Source organism: Callithrix jacchus, chromosome 6 (assembly GCF_049354715.1).
Source record: "Callithrix jacchus isolate 240 chromosome 6, calJac240_pri, whole genome shotgun sequence".
NCBI lineage: Eukaryota > Metazoa > Chordata > Mammalia > Primates > Cebidae > Callithrix > Callithrix jacchus.
This window is the reverse complement of record NC_133507.1, coordinates 42696015-42709286: the sequence shown is the minus strand read 5'-3', so window position 1 is coordinate 42709286 and position 13272 is coordinate 42696015. Positions and strand designations below refer to the sequence as shown.

Sequence of the window (13272 nt, the reverse complement as noted above, 5' to 3'; positions counted from 1 at the left end):
TAATAATTATCATTTCTCTTTCAATCCTACAAGTACAGAAAATGGGTGTTCTCAATTTTTATTTTTTTTTTCTTTTTATCATATAGCCTATGTTTTCCTTTTAATAATGGTAATAAAAAATTACTCAAATTAATGATTTTATATCCTCTAAAAAAAAAAACTTTCCAAATTTGAATATTGCATATCACAGTATATTTTAACCCATCTTATGTTACAGAACACTATTTCTTTTTTCTTTTATTTATTTATTTATTCTTTTTTTAGTTAATTTTTTTTTTAGACAGAGTCTTACTCTGTCACCAGGCTGGAGTGCAATGGCACAATCTCAGCTCACTGCAACCTCCTGGGTTCAAGCGATTCTCCTGCCTTGGCCTCCCAAGTAGCTAGGACTATAGGCATGCAACCCCACTCCCAGCTAATTTTTTTTTATTTTTAGTAGAGATCGGATTTCACCATGTTGGCCAGGATGGTCTTGATCCCTTGACCTTGTGATTCGCCCCCTAGGCCTCCCAAAGTGCTGGGATTACAGGCATGAGCCACTGCTCCCCACCCAGAACACTATTTCTGAATTTAATGTAAGAGCCTGGAAGGATAGCTAGAATTTTTCCTTGTTAAGAATTTTTAAATGTAAGTTAATATGAAAAATTAACTTAATATTCTTTATGGCTCTTTTCACTCTCAGTTTTCTGAAGCCAAAATTTGGAAAATTTGTACCCAGACCTAATATGTTGGGGTATTCATACTGCCAATGGCATGAGAATTTCATAGTTGTTCTCTCTAAAGTGTTGAAAGCTATTGTGAAATTATTTTTTAACTGAATTAATATTCCAGTAAAAAACTAGAAGGACCAAAATTTCAAGTGTAAACAATTTCTCTACACATCAATACTATGAAGATTGATAATTTATATAAAGTATTAGATTATTGCTTTTAAAAATCCAACTCAATTGTAGTAAATGAAATTGCATCCAACCAAAGATGTCTCATTAAAAGACAATGCTGAGAGCTGGATCATAGTCAGGCTGGTGAAGCAGCAACGGTTACCATGGAGGCAAATTGGAACAGATAGAAAAGACCGCAATATATCAAACTTAACACCTCAACTTGCGCCTTGGTAGTTACATCATACCAACATCTCACTGCTTTAAAGGCATTCTGTGCTGGTTTGTTATAAGAGCACACTGACATATCATTAGGCTTCAGATTTTCACAGCTCCTATAAGAGTTTTCATTGTGATTCTTTTTGTTAATCTTCCTTACGTTTTTGAATTGACTTCAGCAATTGTAACTAGACTTCTGAATTTTTTTAAATATAGCATTCTGATATTTTCCTCAAAATTAAGAAAAGTATTCCAGTGACTATCCCCATAGGTTAACAAGGAAAAGAGAAATGTGCTCATTCTAAAATTGAAAGTAAACAAGACCATTTTTAAGAAAAAACATGGTATTTATTTTTTTACACCCTTATAAAACAGTATTTGCGATGATTAAGAACAACTTCTTATTTGGTTATTCCCAATGCCAGAAAGTGTGGCAATAAAAATAAAACAATATGCAGAAGTAATAACTTTGTTAATACAGGTATCTATACACTTTTCTTCATGTAAGTAATTAAATAATGTATATATGTTCAGTTCTAATGAAAAATGCGAAATTGATTTTCTCATCTCACTGTTCTAGTCATGAGCTATCGATTATCTCCTTAGAAGATTTCATAGAGGAAATTTTTATAAATAGAAGCATTGGTAGTGACAAAAATCAGTATAATGTAAAGTCCCCTCCCACCCTTCTCTCCCCGTCTGCCAGTGAAAAATACCACTCTGCATCCAATAGACTGGACCAAATAGATCTAGATTTTCTCTCCCCTTTTAATCCCTCACCACAATCAGTATCTGATTCCCCTTCTTAAATGCACCTGAATCAGTTCCTTTTCCAATATCCACACTGCCATTGCATTAATTCAGTTACAATACTTTTCACTTGGATTACTGCAATTCTTTCAACTGGTCCCTACCTGGCTTCCTCTGTCATCCCTTTACTCTCCATTCTCTATTGCCAGAGCTATCTTTCTACACCTCAAAACTATTCATGTTAGTCTCTTTAGGAAATTCACCAACAGCTCTCAATTGCTTCAAGGACAAACTCTAAGCTTTTCAGCAGCTCTTCTTGGCTTTCATGTTATGGTCCTTGCTTGCCCGTACAACCTCATCTCCCATTATCTCATAAAAACCAATAATTTAACACCACCTGAAATTTGCAGGAGCAATAATCTCTTAGGCATTCTTGTGTCTGCAAGACTCAGTTCACATTCCCACCCCTGCCAGGCCCTACCACCTCCCTTTTCTTCCAGGCTCAGTTAGGTGTGCCTCCTTTGGACCCTGGTCCAAAGGACAAAATCAATTTTGCATTTTTCATTAGAACTGAACATATATACGTTATTTAATTACTTACATGAAGAAAAGTGTACAGATACCTGTATTAACAAAGTTATTACTTCTGCATATTGTTTCATTTTTATTGCCACAATTTCTGGCATTGGGAATAACCAAATAAGAAGTTGTTCTTAATCATTGCAAATACTGTTTTATAAGGGTGTAAAAAAATAAATACCTTTTTATTTCTTAAAAATGGTCTTGTTTACTTTCAATTTTAGAACAAGTACATATTTGTACATGTCACCACAATGCTTGGGTGCTTATCGTCTCCTCTAGGCTCTGCCTTATGACTATGAGCTCCAAAAGGGTAAAATATTTCTTAATTTCTAGACAATGTGTTCAATATACAGCCACATATTGTTTTTATAAAACTTTAACTTTTGAGGAAAGTCCTTACTTCATTATACATTTTATTTCATTGTTCTCACAAGTACAGAATAATATTTTAGGTATGTCACTGATGAGGTTCAGGGCATAATAACCCCAAAATAGTTTAGGCAGAAGGGAATTTTATAAAACCACAGAAGCTTGAGGGTCTCTCATTGACCTGCCCTTCTCCCCCTGACACAGGTCATAAAACCTAGGAAGAATTTTCCGAGCTTCCCCTGAAGCAGTCCTCATGTGAGAAGTGCCCTTTCTATATGGATGAAAAGAACATGCTTCTCTCCAAAGATGATGGGTTATAGGGAAGAATCTGAACAAACAGGCCTTGCTATAATTCCTCCAGCTTAGTACTATTAAATCATACTTCTTTATCCAATCATGCATCTCCACAGTCCTATCTACTTCATCAAACCCGGCATAATAAATATACAGTTTTACCCATTACTTTGCATCTTCATTTTATTATGAAGGCTCTTGTGTCACATGAAACTTATATTAAATAAATTTGTATGTTTTACTCTTGCTTATCTATCTTTTGTTATCAGGGCCTCAGCCATGAACCTAATGAGTAAGGAAAAGGTACTTCCTCTTCCCTACATCCTCATTTTTAGTATGGAAAATATTATAAACATAGATTTAATTGGGTAGGTCAAAGAGAAGGAAAAAATAACATGCTGTGGTACTTTATGGTAAATAAAAATAATAGCTTTTCCAGTTATTAAAAAGAAATAGAAATTTATCAGTTTCTTACTGTTAGAAGTCTTCTGACTATAGGCCAGAACTTGGGCAGTCTTCTCTTCTAGTTTATACTGAAAAACACTCAATTTCCTTATTATAATTGTCAATTAAAATTATCTTAAAAAAAGACATTAATTTGCTTCCTTTGCACTTTCAATTAGCTTAACAGATACTCAATTCTCAATTGCAGTTTCTACCTCTTCTTTTCAGTGATAAAAGAATAATACTAAATCACAGCACTGATAACACAGCTTCATTCAGAGCAACTGCTCTTCTTTTATTTTAAGACAAAATCCTAGACACTTAAGTTGTATGTTTTCATTCCTAACTTCCAACTTCTCCATAGGTCATATCAACTTTAAACATGTTACTTAATTGAGCTCTGTGAGCATTTTACAACATGTGATTATATGTGTTACGTAAATACATAAAACGTACATATATGAGGCAATCAGAGTAGAAGCTGGAGTGATCATACTTCAGAAGCTAGTTATCCTTAACATTAACCAGTCTCTGTTCTATGTCATGTGCCACAGTATCATTCTCTATGAGTGTCATAACATGAGAAAGTTTGGGAAGTACTATCATACAGGTTCATCAGTAACAGCAAATCTTTAATATACCATTATTTTCCTCATCTAAACTTGCTTTAAGGCTTGTATTCTCTATGTCATTGGCTTCCCCCACCACCCACCCAGTGAACCAGGTTAGAAATATGACTCCTCACTCTCACCACTTTCTAATTACTGACAAGTTTAACTGCTAAATATTTCTCTAGATAGTGGAAGTATAGAGAGTAGAATGGACTATCAGTCCAATTTACCATGCTCTGTCATATGAAATACAGCCTCCTGATTGGTCTCCTGATTTTTAATTTTATCAATTTCAAAATTATCCTTCACAGAACCACCTTTCCAAAAATAAATTTGACCATTCTGTATACTATATTCTACAGTGAGTTTCCATTAGTACTAGAATAATCTCCTTGCTTGTCAAATCTGGATCACACGAACACTCCATGAAATGGCCAATACCCAATTCTTAGCTACTTCTACCTAAAGTTCCAGAAAGATCACACGGCTTGTACTTCACTATATACAACCAACACTTTTTCACCCTCATTCACTAATATGCTGGTAAATTGACTCAAAGTGGGAAGGAGATATAGATAGAACCCAGATTTGTAACATTTACCAACATTTACGTTACAAATACTCCTACCATGGCCAATATTAAGCTACTAACATGGCATCACTGAATGTGAAGTTGAGAAGAAATACAGAGTAGTGTGAACTACAGATAAAATTCTAAGCTCACCCCAACCATTTGAATGGACCCCTCCTCTCAACCAAAGGCATTCTAAAGTTTACCTAAAAAACTAGTTGAGGCCACGATGGGAAAGAGGGTCAAACATGCCTTAATACCTCCTCCCTTTGGAATTCAGGTACAACTGACCACCATTAACATTAAAATAGATATCTTAATACTTTTTGTAGCAATAAGACACCAAATTCCAGCCTAGTACAGCATCACATGAGAGACAACAGGCCCAGAAAGAAATTGAAGTATTTTACCCCAACATATATTTCTTTGACATATTTTGAAATGGCCCTGCAAAGCTGTCTCTTGTGGCTTCAAAAAAATCTACATTCTGCAGGAAATCCCTTTCCCTTTCCAAGTCTTTTCCTGATTCAGGAGAGAATTAACATAAGAGTCTGGTAGCTTTTTAAGTCTGCTAAAAAACATTTACAATCTATTCTTTCTGAAGCCTACTACCTAGAGGCTTCATCTGCATAAAAATAACCTTGGTCTTAGCTCCTTATCTTAACCCAGACACTCTCTTGTATGGATTCCAGTTCTTCAAACAAACTCTTTCAACTAATTGTCAATCAGAAAAATCTTTGAATCCACCTGTAACTTGGAAGACCCCACTTTGTGTTGCTCTGCCTTTCTAGACCAAATCAATGTAAATCTTGCATGTATTGATTGATGTCTTATGTCTTTCTAAAATGTATAACACCAACCTTTAGCCTAACCAACTTGGACACATGTCATTGGGAACTTCCGAGGCTGTGTCACATATCCTTAAGCATGCCAAAATAAACTTCTTAATTGATTGAGACTTGTCTCAGATATTTTTTGGTTTACTGTAGTACACGATAATATAGTAATTTTACCACACAGTTAAAATAGGCACATACTTAACAGCATAGATATGCCTAAGAGCATAGGGAATAGTAAAAGGTAGTGAAATAATTAGGAAGTGATGTTTTTTATGTTTATTACTTTTGCATTTAATATAATTTATTTAATGGTCAGTTTATGTAATCTATTTAATAATGGCTGTGTTCAAAAATCAACTCACAAAATTGCCGAAAATTTAACAACGAGCTCCTGCAATATAAGCTGCCTTTGCCCATGGTATTCCTATGTGTGCAGTGCCATCTTATCCAATTCTTCAGCCTTCCTCCTTGCCACCCTAGGACTGCACATCCTTTAAGCCCAACGTTCTCAAAGTATAATCATGGACACCTGCTTCAAATCCCCTAGAGAGTTTTCTAGAATGCATGTTCCTAGGCTTCACCTCTCAGACCTCCTGAATCTGTGGGAGCTAAAGGAAAGTTTCCACTTTGTCCTTTGAAGGTTTGCTAAAAAAATCAACTCACTAAAGGAGATTAACCATAGAAAAGGCATACAAATTTATTAAAGTGCACACAAGGGAAAAACCACAGAGTGATACCCCCATGCCCCAGTGGGGTTCCAAAACTTATATACTTTCTTGAGATTACAGAAAGAATGGCAAAACAGGTTATGGTGGCAAAATAGGTTATGTGAGAGGGAGAAGAGGAAGCCTGCGTAGTAAATGTGGTCTTGTTATGTAGACGAAACCTCACATGTAGCAGCCCTCAGAGAGAATAGGTGGTGAATGTTTCTCTCAAACCTTTAAAGGTGTCAGACTCTCAGTTAATATTTCCTAGATCTAGACAAAGAAAGGCCTCAGAGAATATCTGGCTGCATCATGTAGATTTTCTCTATAGATGCAAATTTCCCCCAGCAAAAGACAACCTTGCAGAGCTATTTCTGTTCGCGGACCCTCTAAACAACCATCTTAAAATATGACAAAGAAGTGTATTTTAGGGTGAAATATTTTTGTTTCCTTCACCCTGAAAGCCTAGGTATATGCAGTTTAGCAAGCTGGCTTGCTAGGAAAGTGTGAAGCGCATTAAAATTTGAAAACTATTTGCTTAAACTATTCTTCCACTAAGATGTAACACTCAGGAGGATTTTTCTGTCCAACTCACTCTCAGGAAGACAGGATAGGGAAAGAGCAAGTTTACAGGGACACGAAACAGTGTGGCAATGAAAACTATAGAGAGTTCAGCAGGCCTGTAGGGTAGAAGGTAGGAGGAGTAAATTGAAAAGTAAGGTCTATAGAGGTTGATAAGGGATGTCCCATGGAAGGTCCTTTATTGCACATTGTGGACTATGATCTTTACTGCTAATGCAGTAAAAAACAATTGAAGAGTCTGAAGCCAAGAGTAACCACCAATATTTGAATAAGACAACTCAATCTTCCTTTTCCTTGTGGAAACATTAATAACTCACTGAAAAGAATAAAACCATTTTAACAAAATTATATAAATTTTTCTCAGATTGACTAAAATCCTGCACCTGTTATCTAAAGGTGAAATAATCTGCATAACCAAAAAGAAACAAATGAAAATAATGGACGTTCTAATTATTTTATTCCTGAATGGACAGCCTGTCTTTGAGCAAAGTGGTTGACACAAAGGTAATGATTCCTGTTCCTTCAATTAAATATTCCTTTCAGATTACCTTTCCCTAATTAGTACCACCTGTCAGGGAAGAAAAACTTTTCCTCTACTTTTACATGTTTAGTAATTGAGGACCTGCAAATTAAACAGACAAAAGCAAATCAGCAAAAGAAAGAAGCAGATTTAATTACATATGTATATACAGGTATTCACAAAGAAATGCAATTCAAGGAGGTGGTTAGAATAGGAGCTTATATGCCATTTGAATAAGAGACCAGGAGAGGTAGAGAGGCTCTTCTAAAAGAACAAATGACTTTTTACAAAGTGAGTAAAAAGGGAACTTATGGGGTGAAGCAAGATGGTAGAATAGAGGGTTTTACCAATTGTCCCCAGCCCCAGCAAGGACACCAAGTTAAAAATTATCTATACAGAAAAAAAAACACCTTCATAAGAACCAAAAATCAGGTGAGCACTCACAGTACCTGCTTTTAACATCATATCACTAAGAAAGGTGTTAAAAGAGAAAGAAAAAACTTTCTAGAATTGCTGACACCATCCCTTTCACAGGCTTGGCGGCAAGGGCATGGTGCTGAGAGCATTTCTGGGCACTGGAGAAGGGAGAACACAACTGTGAGCCATTGAACTCAGCACTGTCCTTTTAAAGGAGAAAGAAAAACCAGACCAGACTCAGCTGACATGCCCACAGAGAGAGCATTTAAACCAGCACAAGCCAGAAAAGAATTGCAGATCCCAGCAGTCAGAACTTGAGTGGCTGCCAACCTCACCACTGAAAGCTACAACATTCTGTGTCTCCAAATAAATTTGAAAGGCAGTCTAGGCCATAAGGACTGCAATTCTTAGGCAAGTCCTAGTACTAAATTAGGCCCAGAGACATTGGATTTGGGGGAGCTGGGGAGTGGCATGTGACACACTGAGACACCAGCTGGGGCAGCCAAGGGAGTACTGGCATCACCCCTCCCCTAACCGCAGGCTACACAGCTCATGACTCTAAAAGAGACCTCTACCTTCTGCCTGAGGGGAGGAGAAAGAAGAGTGGGGAGGGTTTTGTCTTCCATCTTAGATACTGACTCAGCCACAGCAGAATGGGGCACCAGATAGAGCCGTGAGGTCACCCTTCTAGGCTTTGCTCCCAGACAATATATCTTGTCACACCCTGGGCCAGAAGGGAACCCACTGCCTTGAAGGAAAGGACTAAGTCCCACAAGCATTAATTGAAGAGCCCTTGGGACCAGAATAATCAGCAGTGATACTCAGGTACTACATCAAGCTTCTTGAGTGAGCCTCTGAGATTTGCTGGCTTCAGGTAAGACTCAGCACATTACCAGCTTTGGTGGCAATGGGGCAAAACTCCTGTTTGAGGGAAGCAGAGGGAAGAGTAAAGGGAACTTTGTCCTACCCTTATACATCAGCATGGCCAAAGGAGGAAAGAGTACCAAGCAGGCTCCTGGGGTCTCCAATTCCAGGACTTGATTCTTGGACAGTATTTCTGGATTTACCCTAGGCCAGAGGGGAGCCTGTGGCCCTGAAGGGTGAATCCCAAACCAGGCAGCATTCACCACAAACTGACTTAAGAACTTTTGGGCCTTACGGCAACATTGGCTGGTAGTATGAGGCCAGGGTTGGCAGTAGCTACAGGATAAGGCTCCTCTGCCTTTGGAAAGGGGAAGAGCGGGAAGAACTGTATCTTATAGTTTGAGTGCCAGCTCAGCTGAAATACAATAGAACACCAGGTAGACTTATCTAAGGTTTTTTACTCTAGTTACAGACTCCTGGATAGCACTTCTGGACCCACATAGGGCCTAGGGGAACTTGTTGCCCTGAAGGGAAGGACATAGGCCAGGCTGGCTTTGCTACCTGCTGATTCTGTAGCCCCAGGGCCTTAAGAGAACATAGGCAATAGCCAGGGAATTGTTAGAGCCAGCCTTGGATAAAACTCAGTGATGTGCAGGCTTCAGGTCTGACTCAATCCAGTCACAGTGGCAGTGACCACAGAGGTGCTAGTGTCACTCCACCCCCCAGGTTGAGATGGCTCAGAACGGACAGAGAGACTCCGCTTGTTTGGGAGAAAGTAAGGGAAGAGAACAAGAGTTTCTACCTGGTAATCCAGAGAAGTCTCCCAGGTCTTGTCTTAGGCCATCAATGTGGTACTTCTACAAGTCTATAAGAATCATAGCATTCCTGAACTATGGGTGCTCCTAAAGTAGACACAGCTTAGATCCCAAAACCCAAGTCCTTTCAAATATCTGGAAAGCCTTCCTGGGCTATTTGAAAATACATAGTCAGAGGAGATAAAAGAAAAAAAAAAAAGCCTGCCTACAGGATCTAGGAAATAGCTTCAAAGGGGTAAATATAAGAGTTATTGGCCTTAAATAGGAGATAGAGAAAGAGATAAGATTAGAAAGTTTATTCAAAGGGATAATAAACAAGAACTTCCCAAACCTAAAGAAGACATCAATATCCAAGTACAAGAAGGTTACACAACATCAAGCAGATTTAACCCAAAGAAGACTACTTCAAGACACTTAATAAACTCCCAACACTCAATAAAGTTCAGGGACAGCCCACAGAATGGGAGAAAATATTTGCAAACTACCCATCTGACAAAGGACTAATAACCAGAATATATAAAGAGCTCAAATAACTCTATAGAGAAAAATCTAATAATCCAATCAAAAAGTGGGCAAAGGATTTGACGAGACACTTCTGGAAAGAAGACACACAAATGATGAACAGACATATGAAGAGGAGCTCAACATCACTGATCATCAGATAAATACAAATCAAAACTATAATTAGCTATCTTCCTACCCCAATTATAATGATTTATAGCCAAAAGACAGGCAGTAACAAATGCCGGCAAGGATATGGAGAAAAGGGAACCCTCATGCACTGTTGGTGGGAATGTAAATTAGTACAATCACTATGGAGAACAGTTAGAGAATCCTCAAAAAACTAAAAATTTATCTACCATATGATCCAGCAATGCCACTGCTGGGTATATATCCAAAAGAAAGAAAATAAGTATATTAAAGAGATATCTGAGACCAGGCGTGGTGGCTCACGCCTGTAATCCCAGCACTTTGGGAGGCCAAGGTGGGTGGATCATGAGGTAAGGAATTGAAGACCAGCCTGGCCAACATGGTGAAACCCCATCTCTACTAAAAATATAAAAATTAACCAGTGGGGTGGTGGCAGTCGCCTGTAATCCCAGCTACTTGGGAGGCTGAAGCAGGAGAATTGCTTGAACCTGAAAGGCAGAGGTTGCAGTGAGCTGAGATCATGCCACTGCACTCCAGCCTGGGTGACAGAGCAAGACTCCATCATAAAAAAGAGAGAGAGAGAGAGATGGAGAGAGAGATCAGCACTCCTATGTTTGTTGTAACACTATTCACAATAGTTAAGATTGGGAAGCAACCTAAGTGTCCATCAGCAGCTTAATGAATAAAGAAAATGTGGTACATATACACAGTGGAGTACTATTCGGCCACAAGAAAGAATGAGAACCTGTCATTTGAAATAATATGGGTAGGAACACAGATTACTATGTTAAGCGAAATAAGCTAGGCACATAAAGACAAACATCACATGTTTTTATTTATTTGTGGGATCTAAAAATCAAAACAATTTAACTCCTGGACATAGAGAGTAGAAGGATGGTTACCAGAGGTAGTGAGAGGGTTGGGAAGAGGTGGGGATTGTTAATAGGGACAAAAACAAAGAGGAAAAATAAATAAGACCAACTAGTTGGTAGCACAATAGGGTGACAATAGTAAATAATAATCGTATATTTTTTAATAACTTAGAGAGTATACATGGACCACTTGTAACTCAGAGGATGAAAGCTTGAAAGGATGGATACCCCATTCTCCATGATGTGATAATTTCACATTGCATGCTGATAACAAAACATCTCATGCACCCCATAAATTTATACACTTACTATGTATCCACAAAATGTAAAGATTAAAAAAATAGTTTTGGCCGGGCGCAGTGGCTCAAGCCTGTAATCCCAGCACTTTTGGAGGCCGAGGCGGGTGGATCACGAGGTCAAGAGATCGAGACCATCCTGGTCAACATGGTGAAACCCCGTCTCCACTAAAAATACAAAAAACTAGCTGGGCATGGTGGCACGTGCCTGTAATCCCAGATACTCGGGAGGCTGAGGCAGGAGAATTGCCTGAACCCAGGAGGCGGAGGTTGCGGTGAGCCGAGATCGCCATTGCACTCCAGCCTGGGTAACAAGAGCGAAACTCCGTCTCAAAAAAAAAAAAAAAATAGTTTTTTAAAAATCACTTGTGGAAAACAAACAACTTTTCAGAAAGTTAAATGGCTCCTCAGAATAGATGAGAGAGATGAGAGTATTGTGACAGTGTCTCTTTCAATGTGGTGCTGACTTCTCATCGGTGAGAAGGAAAGATTACAGTTGCTCCAAGGGAGAGGATTTATGACAATTGAGTTCTTTTGAGAGCCTCTGCTTTTAGGCAAATAAAGAATTTCAGAAACTCAAGTGCCTTCAGCTTAATATAATTTTTATGCCATAATGGCTTGTTCTAAACTCCCTTTACAGCAATACCATTGCTACTCCTCACACCATTCACTCATCACAACTTTCACAGCTTTGCATCATCAACAGTCTCAAAATCAAAAAATACTTCAACAGGCATTCTGATTTCCGTACTCCCAGTCTTTAAATTTTCAAAAAGGCTTCATAAAAATGTTAATTGAAAACAAAAATAAAGCAATGAACCATAAAAAGCATTAAAAATCTCAGCTTACACAAATATATATTTCAAAATTCTCTTAAATGTGTCGATAGGATTCAGGACGCAGTACTCCAGAATATGGCACTTTGGCATTTGAGAAAACAGTGGGAGCAGGAAGATTACTCTCACCTTCCCTCATACCTTGTCCTTTGAAATAGGCCATAAAATTTAGCTGACAGGTCCCTAAGAAGGTTGTAAGAACTTCAGGTGAGAGGTGCCCACCCTAAACCTAGAAGAAACATTCTTAAGATACAGCAACATGGAGAAAAAAAAAATCTGAACAAACAGGCCTTGCCAAAAAGTTCCCTGTAGTTCATTCTCTTTAGATCATATCTCTGTGTCCAGTGTCTGGTTTCAAAACACAATACTTCAAGTATAGTGCCTTGGCATACTGAGTATGTCAGGCTGAAGGAAACCAAAAGGGCCTCAGAAGCAAAATCTGACTTTCTCCTGCCCTCCTTTCTCCTCCTCCTCTTTGTCCCCCAAGAAAAGCCAAAGAAACTAGAATTCCTCTTTCCCAAAGCAAGCCATAAAACTTAGAAATGTTACCTTAGCTTTCCCCCACCTTTCTGTCTAACAGTTGACCATAAAGAAATGCTGACATACCTTACTTGAAGATGATAACATCTCATTCCTAAAGGGGTCCTGCCTATACCCAGGAGGAAGGAATGTTCCAGAGAGAAACCAAGAAGCATCTGAACAGACAGGTCTTGCTGGATTCCCCTCTCTCAGTCTATTATCATTTGTCCAATCACATTTCTACATGATTGCTCATTCTTCATCAAATCTAAGCATAACAAAGTTTTCCTGTTTCTTGGGCTCTAAATTTCTGGAGGTGAATATGTCATTTAAATTTTTGAATAAATAAACTTGCATGTTTTCTCCTGTTAATCTGTCTTCTTCTCAGTTTCATTTCAGACCTAGCCAGGAACTCTGGGAAAATCGGGGAAACTATTTTTCCTCCTCTATATAATCAAACCTCCTCATAATTTTCTACTTCATCAAACTTAGCATAAAAACACACAGGTTTCTCTGTTTCTTTGGGTCTTCATTTGCTTATGAAGGCTCCCATGCTATGTACAACTTACATTAATTTGTTACGTTGTCTTTTGTTTTAGGGTCTCAATCATAGACCTAGTGATGGGTGGGATTTCT

General features: G+C 38.2%; 1 long non-coding RNA gene across 1 annotated transcript in view; it reads right to left on the bottom strand.

Annotated features, from left to right (window-relative positions):
- The window catches only part of LOC144576750 (uncharacterized), a 200331-nt gene extending 187517 nt beyond the window's left edge, over positions 1–12814 (bottom strand). Inside the window, exon 1 of the long non-coding RNA XR_013519217.1 lies at positions 12724–12814. This is a non-coding gene — a long non-coding RNA (uncharacterized LOC144576750). The remainder of the gene's footprint in view (positions 1–12723) is intronic.
- Between the last annotated feature and the right edge of the window lie 458 nt (positions 12815–13272).